Source organism: Chironomus tepperi, unplaced genomic scaffold (genome assembly GCF_022539635.2).
Source record: "Chironomus tepperi strain 1889 unplaced genomic scaffold, CSIRO-AGI_Ctep_v1 contig_99, whole genome shotgun sequence".
Lineage (NCBI taxonomy): Eukaryota > Metazoa > Arthropoda > Insecta > Diptera > Chironomidae > Chironomus > Chironomus tepperi.
Genome location: NW_027226221.1, coordinates 99,621 through 109,505, shown reverse-complemented (window position 1 = coordinate 109,505; position 9,885 = coordinate 99,621).

The window sequence follows — 9,885 nt, the reverse complement described above, 5'->3', positions numbered from 1 at the left end:
CCTGTCTCATAAAAATGCTGTTCACAAAAACCGGAATTATAAACGGAAATGGAAAAAGGGGTGAATTCAAATAAATTCCTAAATGACCATTTTAAAATCATGGAAAATTTTATTATTCCTGTTATGTTAAAAGCATCAAAAAATGTGAAGTTTTGAGGTTTAATGGATTTCTTTTTTGAAGTGCATGCTTGCTATAAAGCCCATTGAAGTTGTTTATACTATTGTTTGAAATAATACAAAACCTCTAAAGGAAATGAAGAATTTAATTACAATTTTTTTGAAAAGAGGATGTAGCAAATGACATGTTTAATACCCGAGCAGCACAAATGAAATCTACCACGGTTTTTTGCATTCTTACTTACCTACTTCGATAGTCATACTGATCAATTGTGATCCATAACCTCTCTAAGTTTGCGTGTGAAGCTCAATCTATCGCTGGCAACCACTTGCCAATTACCGATGCCAACTGCATCTCTACAAAAGTTTTTGGGGTGTTCACGTGATCGCTTGTTTTCTATGGAAGCAGTAAATGGAAACCGTCTCCATGTGACATCCACAAAACTGCCATTTGGCAAGCTCCTTGACGGATCCTTCTGCATATATGTCGCTCGGTTCATTAGAAATGAATTCAATTTGATTAAATCATTAACCTTTTATGTAACAACCACTTAAAGTGACTATAAAAAATTCATTTGAAATACTCAACAAAATTAAATTCTTAAGCTTTAATTCCGGAGCAATTAAAGCAGTTTAACTACAGTATTAAAGCACTAACAGAAGTTTAATCTCCACCCTTCAAAAAGTTATGTGAGAAAAAGTTTTTTATATGAAATATTAAATTTGAAAATTAAAATCCTTAATAACAACTTTTTTATTTGTTCCTGTGCACAAAAAGGAACTATCTTTCAGTGGGAAATATAGGTCATTTAATATGAGGAAAAAGTATAACTCAAATAACATTAAAAGAAAAACTTTTTGGTTTTCATAACCATCATGATGATGTAGAAGACTCTTTTTTCATGCAAACAACTCGGCAAGTTTGCAAGGCACTTGAAAGTGGATTTATGTAAGAACCACCTTTGATAAATTCGCGTCACAAAGGCAAATGCTTAAGATTTTATGAACATTTGAGATTCAATAAATTATTGAATTGATGTTGTCAATTTATTTATCTGGGTTAGTTGATTTTAGACATGCGGACTGAAGGAATAGTGAGGAATTGGTGCATGAAGATTAATTGAATAATGCACAATTATCAACATAGCTCTTCCTTTATAGAAATTGTTGGAGATAGTATAAAGTATTTGGGTAATGTTTCATTATATCAGCATTGCACACTTTGCATTTGCTGTCATAAGGCAATCTTGTCATCTATAAGTCTATAAGTCTTGTCATCTATAAATTTTCCAGATCAAGACAATACTAGAATATATTGATCTCAAATTCACTAGAGTACCGATAGAAGGATTAGAAACATAGACTAGTGAATATGAAAGGAGTGCCACAAGTGAGAATGTGACAAAAATACGTTTGAACCAGTTAAAATGAATCCAAGTAGTCACCGGAGTCATTAGCATCCCGTGGGTCTAGTACCGGATTTAGAATCAATTAACTAACATTCACTATTCGTAAATAATTCGTAAACTTGACAGGAAATTGACATGCCTTTAACTAGTTATAACGTATTATTGTCTAATCAGGATCTTAGAAGACATTCCATTATTACGCAACGTTTATGAGGTGGAAGAGCTGATTTTCTTACGCCTCAACAGATTAAAATCCAAAAAGTAAATCTTTCGCTTTACCTAATAAGTGAACGATCCCCTAGCTCGTCTTCTAAACTCATTAAAAGACAACTAAGAACATGAGCAGACAGACAATCAAAGTGTGTTGCATTCACACCTTCCGTCCCAAGTGGAAAAATATGTCAAAAAGAAATGGAGAGAAAATAATTTAACAGCATAGGAAAGCAAGAGCGATAAAAACTCGGTAATTAAAATTTAAATGATATTTAATTCCTTCATACCCTTATCATTTTCATTTCGTGCACGACTCATTTGTTATTTTACTCTTCTCTGCTGTTCTTCCCACCATAGTTTTAACAAGCAACTTGATAACAATTTATAACGAAAAAAAGACATACAAACAAACTTTCTCCTTTTTTTTCTATCTGAAAATAATGCGAAATAATAAGAATAATGGCAATAACAATGATAATGAACAAAATGGATTGAATAAGGAAAAAGAGTGATATAAAGCATTCCATTTCTTCTTTTCCAACCACGACTGTTTATCATTTATTCATTACATTTTAATGATACAATGTGGAAATTATGCAAGAATGAGACAAACAAATAAAACATGAGAGAATAAATTACAAGCAGCAACAGAATAAAAAAACCTATCGTATTCATTTCACTTTCGACTTTGATGATATTATAAATTAGATATTATGCAAATTGACTGTAATGAAAATTGTAGCGCTTGGATTTATTTTTATTTGTCAAACAAACATTTCTTTTTTTCCACGGTAAGCACCAAGCAATAACAACTGAATTGCGATGTTGACGACAAAAAAAAAGTATTATAAATATAAAAGGCAGTCGATTTTAATTTTGTTAAGTGATTTCTAACTCGAGAAAATCACGACAGAAAAATAAAAAATTCCTATCTCATATCTGATTCCATCAAAATGACTGTATATAAAGTTTGAGGTGTAATGAACCCCTGCATCTATACAACACGCATCGAAACACACTAGCATAATGACGAGAAAATATCCTGATATTGCCATCTTATAACAAGGGAGGGCTTTTGGGAGAGAAGAGGGCTTTTGGGGAGTCTAGCCTTCTAACTTCGCTCGACCTCCTTTATGTTCTATTCTTTGTACAATATGATTTTGGACACGGTCATTTGTAAACAATACCATCCCCAGACTTGCTGTGTAACTGCCTATCTTGAGTCGAAGTCCTTTGGATAGGCTTTAACTCTATCCAATCTACGGACTTATTATGTCAAATAGCTCGACCGCCAGTGGTGTATTTAGCAGTATCAGATGATACCACGAGAGGGTTTAAATTTGACATTTGGTCAGCTTTAGAGACAGATTACGGCTTCTTCATACCCCCACCATTGGCCTTAGTATGCTATAAATATATTTCAATATTCTTTAATCCTTAAAATCCTGAAGAAATTTTGAGTTCAAATTTTTGAGTCCCTATCCTTAAAAATTTATGGTTACCTGGTTACTGGCTTATAATGTTGACTAGATATGAGATTTGCCGCTAAATGCTGCTCAGGAAATTTAAGCCATTAAAGATTGATTCTGCTTACTCCTTTCTGCAATTCTCATGCAGAAGCAGACAAAGTGTTGACAGTCAAAAAATCTAACTTACAAAATACAGGACATAACCGTGACTTTCGACGATATAATTAATGTGTTGGGCAGCAGTCTAAATGTTCGCTACGACAATTTACAATTTTTCAAATATGTTCTATCAAGGTGTTATATAACAATAACTTACATATTGTACAAACATACATGATGGTAGGAAAGTAAAGTAAGAGGGAAGGAACATGGCATAAGTGGTATGTTAAAAATAGCGTGAAATTAGGATCTTAACTTTTGATCATTCATTTATGATTGATTTGCGTGCGTAACGATGCTTACCGGTGCGGTTTTTGTTGATTCATCCCCACTCATTCCACAAATGCCACAAAAACATGCGTAAATGACATTCTAAAAAGCCAAAAATACCACACAAAATCAGGAAATGTTCGGTGCTTGTGATTTTGATGAATGTTGGAAATTGAGTCATTCAAGTGGAATTAATACAATGCAGAGGCAATAGTGAATAATTTAATGCAATTTAGAAATTAATTGTGCAAATCCTTTCCTACAAATTGCGGCTATTCTCAGCGTCTCTAACTCCTCTATCCATTCATCTTTTTCATAGCATATAATGGAAATAATTTTCGGAAATCTTCTACTTCCATGTGCGCATTGAAATGTAAATGTGAGAAATTGAAGGAAATATTTCTATTTCTCATTCCATTCCTTCTACTTCTCCTACTCCTTATAACTGCAATAATTGAATAATTGCTTTTTTGCACTATTCGGTGTAATTTATGTATGAAGCACATTTACTATAATCCCCTAAGGGAATTTTCCATTGATTTTGTTACCAATTATGTGCTTTGAAGTGTAAATTATTCATAAACATTTTTTAATTATTCATTTCATTAAATTTAATTAATTAAACGATTTATGATGCATAAATCTTATAAATTAATTAATTTATTTCAATGCATTTTCGAGGTTTTAGTTGCAAATGAAAGTGAATTTTAAAGAGGATGGCGGATAATTTTGGGATGGAAATTTTAAAGCTACAGCATGCAAGGGTCGTTAATAATTACTCATTTTAGGATAGCCTTTCGAGCATCACAAATGAAGATGGCTCACCCTGCTTGCTACATGCTCGCATGTTGCCGTAATGTCATCACTTATTCGGGGTCAACCATGGACGTTTTAAGGCTCCACTAAACCTCTTTTATTGACACCAAATGGAAGCCGCTTAAATTAGTATTAAAAGCTAAGACAGTGGCGGACAACATATGTGTCGGGGCACAACAGTGAGGAAATACCATCAACCGTATCTCGTATGCGGTTTCAATCACCACAGGGCTTACAGTCAAGGTGTTTTGCTAAATATAAAGGTCAGCCCACCGCTGGCCTAAGAAGTCCTCCGGACATATACCCGAATAGCAGGAATAAATCAGCACCAAGTCAGAGCCCTGCAGGCCTAGGACCAGATTTTTGATTCGATCAATCAATTTGTGCTGTTCAGGAAAAATAACATAATCCTGATCTTAAGTAATGTCCATCTACTTCCTTTCGAGGATACCAAAATGCAAAATATAGAGAATTTTTTCCAGCATTATAATACATCCATCATCATCATTGAGAAAATATTGACTGAAAAATATTTATATTAAAAAATTTAATTTAATCCTTTAAAGCTCAACTTTCCAATTATCGCAAGTGAATAAACACCAAATGAACATCCCATATTTAATTAATCAAAAAAAGTATGAATAATAATGTGAAAAATACAATTTGATTCAAAATTATTCCAGCGAAAGCAGAAGCAGAGAGGCTTTATATTTACAAATAAAATTAACTGTTAATTAACATGATAAATGTATGAAATTTGTATGTGATGAAGGCGGAAAGCTTTTTTTAAGTATAATCATGGCGTAGTGGTTTTAGCTCCAATAATTATTTAATTAATAAACCTTGAAAATTCGACGTTTATTTACAATTAATGCTTGGAACTAATTAAAGATGTTTAATTATGTGCTGAATGATGGTATCAATCAGTGGAGGAGGAAGGATTTATTTGAAGAATCGAGGCTTATTATAGTATTCTTTATTAATGTGGGTTCGAAATTCATTTTTATTCCGAGTAAGACAGGTTGTAATCAGTCTGGTGGTATGTCTAGTTCAAGACTTGGAATGGCATGGCAAGATTCATGTAGAGTTGAAATTTGTTGAACTCACCATGATATGCCAAGTCTGGAACTAGATCCATGTAGGTCCATATAGACTTGATATGGGTTAAACTAATCATGATAAGTCAAATTTTAAGCTAGGCATGCAATCGACTGATTGCAGCTTAAATGTTTGGAAGTCGGATGTTACTGAGTACATATGATTCAGGATTTTTTTTACAAAGTGATGAAGGAACGGGGTGTCTAAACAGGCTATATTAGCAGGGAAAAAGCGGCAATGATCTAGTTGGTTACGAATTCGGGCAGTTGACTCAAATGTAACCCAGGAATGGACAATTTGACTAAACATTTTTGACGTGGACGGTTTTGATCGAGACTTGCCATTAATGTGTGCCTTTAAAAATAAAAGGTTGCCCACCACTGCTGTAACCCATCCAAAGATTAAAGTGCAAATTAAAAGTAAATGTCATCGAAATATTCTACATTGCATCTTTCAAAACTATTCACATACTTCAACTAAACCTGTAGCATACTTCACTGTATTTTTAGATTGCTCGTCAAGAAAAAGTTCCACAGATGTATGAGCCAAAATAATATTTTATTTGAATTTTTAAAAAGAATTTCAATATTGACAGCAGAAAGAAAGCATGTGAATAACAATACTGAAAATTTTAGTATAAATATCCACAGGAAAGACATACAATAACCCTTTTTTATATTACAAGACAAATAAATTTTAATAAAATATTTTCAATAAATCATTCAAAATAAGAAGTAAGAAATAAAATTAAAATGCAAAACTTTTCAACCTTTTTTCCCAAGGACCCTAAAACATTATACAATTTTAATGGAAAATATTGTTGGATCCACATCAATGTAACTTAAAGTTTTCATATAAAAGCTCACTCACTTGAAAAATCTTTGTTTTTTCCATTCTACCTACAAGCAATAAAGGTCTGATATATTGAAATTATTATTGCCATCAAATTTTTCCCATTAGCCATGTAATGTGACTCAATAAATGCAAGATGTGAATAACCCTCAAGCAACATACTTGAATGTGATTGAACAGCTTACTTGTTTTTTAGATCATTCACCATGTGACTTACTTCATATTCTTTAAATGGATATTACAGAATATTTATAAAAAGCACTTGTACAGAAGAGTAAAGAGTACACAAAAAACATGTGAGGAATTGCAAAAGCTTTTCAAATGTTATCAGAAGATTGATCTATATTTAAAAAAATATTCTTTTTCTTTCTTTTGATGAAGTATTTTCTTCATCTTTTGCTTGTAAGTAGAGTATGACTTTTTAATTTCGAAGCTCAATTAAGCTATAAAATGGAAGTTAATTCGGAGTCAGTTTGGGGAGGTTATTGAAATGTCATTGAAATTGTCTATAGACCTGGTCGAAAATTTGAGGAAATTTCAATAACGGTTTGAAGAATTTGTGTGAATGCAACAAAAATTTGGATTGAAAGAAAATCACTATCTAAACTTTGATTAAAATCGATCATTGCACAGAATAAAATTCATAATCATTTTCTGCTGGAATACTAGATTCTATTACTTAATTAGTTTTCAATGAATCTTTGTTTGTTTACATTAATTTTGCCGACTAAATTTCGTTGACAAATTTATGGCCAACCGGCAAAATTTTTCAACACTTCTTAAACAAGGGTAATTCAAAATTTAATAGTCACGCGAGAAGCTCATTTGAGTCCAAAAATTTTTAAATTAGCTGGTAACAAAGAAAGTTATTAATGGCTTCGTAAGCTCAAATTACCAAATCCCTAAAATTCTTCGGTGGTCACATAAATGTTAACAAAGGAACAAAGCATCGAAAATGTGTAACATTGGTACCAAATTGTGTATTTCGGTGAGTTCTATAGGATCATATAGCATGATGGAAAATATTTGAGTAAATTAGCAAAAACTATCCGTTACTGACGTAGAATTTTTTTTCGACCAGGTCGCTATATTCTTCACGAGCAGCACAATTCAGCGAACCCTGCCACTGAGAAAATTTCACGTCTTATTGTTAATACGGTTAAGTAGAGGTGCTGTTACAAACACAGTATGCTGTTGTGGCTTGTCATATTGTTAGTACATTAAGTCATGTTACTATTCCGATCGCCACGTATTGAAATGTTTCCACCACGGCGACAAGGTGGCAGTATACCTTAGAACCAAGTGGCAGCCACTTGTCGAAAACAACCAGATTTGCCAAGTGGCTGCCACTTGGTTCTAAGTATACTGCTACTTCCGTCGCCATGGTGACAACATTTCAATATGTGCCGATCGGGTATGTAATGAGATATGTCAGTGACAAGGATGTCCTTTTACTCCATTATAAATTGTAGGGCGGTTACGAAGCTTTTGAATCTCATGCAATTATCAGCCAAGACCTCAAGCTCATTAAGCTGATTTTTGTTGATTTTTTATTCGAATAACGGATCCTGAGTAGAACTCAAACCCACGTCCGACCATTTTTAAGTAACATGCTCCTATCACTGTGTTATCCGGAATTACTCGACTATACGGCAAATCCCATGTATAAATTACACATTTTCTGTATCCTCCTTACTCCTGCACTTCTAATGATTTAACATTAAAGAAGTCCACTTAAAACAGTTTGCTAAGTTGAGCAGCTTATTTACAAATAGTCAATTCGCAAGGTAAACTAGGTCAGCATTGATTTCGTCTGCCCGACGAATTCCAGCAAACAGCTTGTCGTTAAAAATCTGCATGGTATTTTCCGAGTATGTGAATCCAACCATATGCTAAATGACCATATTACGGTACCAATGAACATGCTCACTTACTTGCTTATATCTTAGGACGACTGTGTACTTCTGTTTCATCAAAACGAAAAGTTTAAATGCTAAACTTAATCATGCACAATTAGAGACATATGTCTTACAAATTGAACCATATTCTTCGATTATACAGCAATACTAAGCTAAACCCATAAAAAATCTAAATTCTAAATCTCTTATAAATTCACTAATAACTACCAAATTCTCCACAAACTTTGTCTACAGTCTAAATCCCACACATCTATAAATATGCACTTTAAAGCACATTCCCAACAAAGTTAAAATAACTTTTTAATTGTTTCACTTTTCATTCTCAAAGAAAATTAATTTTTTTAAGTGCATATTGAGTAGTGCAATAAAAGTGGAACAAAAAAATATTAAGCATGTACGATAAAGCACAACATGCACAGAAAACACTTTACGAATTAATTTTTCCTTTCAATCTCTTCTTTTTTTCATTATTTATCAATGAAAGGAAAGAACTTTTCAGTTTGGAAGTGAAGAAAAGTCATAGACTCGATGCGAACACTCTTATTTTTTATTGAGCAGCACAGTGTTGCTCTTTGAAGTCAATAATTAAAATTCATGAGACAACCTGAAGCTTTCGAGTTTGAACAGAAACTTGTACTTCTTTTCCTTTAACCCACTCCAAGATGAGTAAAAATAATTTTAATCATCAGAATGTGGATGGAATCAAAGGAAAAAAAAGTTTAAATCCCTTGAGTGGAAAGAAAGCGGGTGAAACAAAACATAAAGTTTATTTTTCGTTATTTTGTTGATGTGCATGCAGGTGGGTAAACAAATTGTAGCGCTGTTTTCGGTAGCTTGGAGCAGGTGAGCTTCTTGAGATTTTAGGGAATTAAGTAAGGAGCAACCGAACGGCACACAATTATCGTGTGAATTGAATTGGTCGTACAGATCAATTGTGATCCATAACCTCCGTTAGTTTGTTTCTAAAGTTGGGTATATCGCTAGCATCCGCTTGCCATTTACCGATGTCAAGTGCATTATCATCTCTATCGAACGAGCAGCACACAAGCTTCAACTAACGATGATATGATAATGAATCTGGTTCACCCGAGCGACACAATACCACGAAGCGGATTTTTGGTCGAAAAGGATACGATCAGGGTAACTTGTTGTCTTACTGTTAATACCTCGAAGCTTACGGTCGTAGTAATGCCTCAGCAAACACCTAGCACTCTTCAAGTAACCCTAATTGACATGATGTATCACTCGGTCCATGACGGACCTGTTGAACTTCCCGTCACAACAATAGAAAATCGCGTTCCAACCTTTAAATACACCTTTCCTTTTTCACAAAGTAATCCTTTTAATTTGATTCAAACTTTGAAATTCAAAAGCAGAATTAAATGAAAAAGTAAGTAAGTGAAGGAACTTGTTCCTTTGTTTCTATCATCATTTTCGAAATACACTTAACATTATACACACTTTTTTTTTGTCTATGGCAATAAAAGTTTACATATTTTTTAAGTTAAGTGAAATTGAGCAAGATTTGACTTTGTAAGTCTTCTGTTTTTCTCTCGTTCCTTC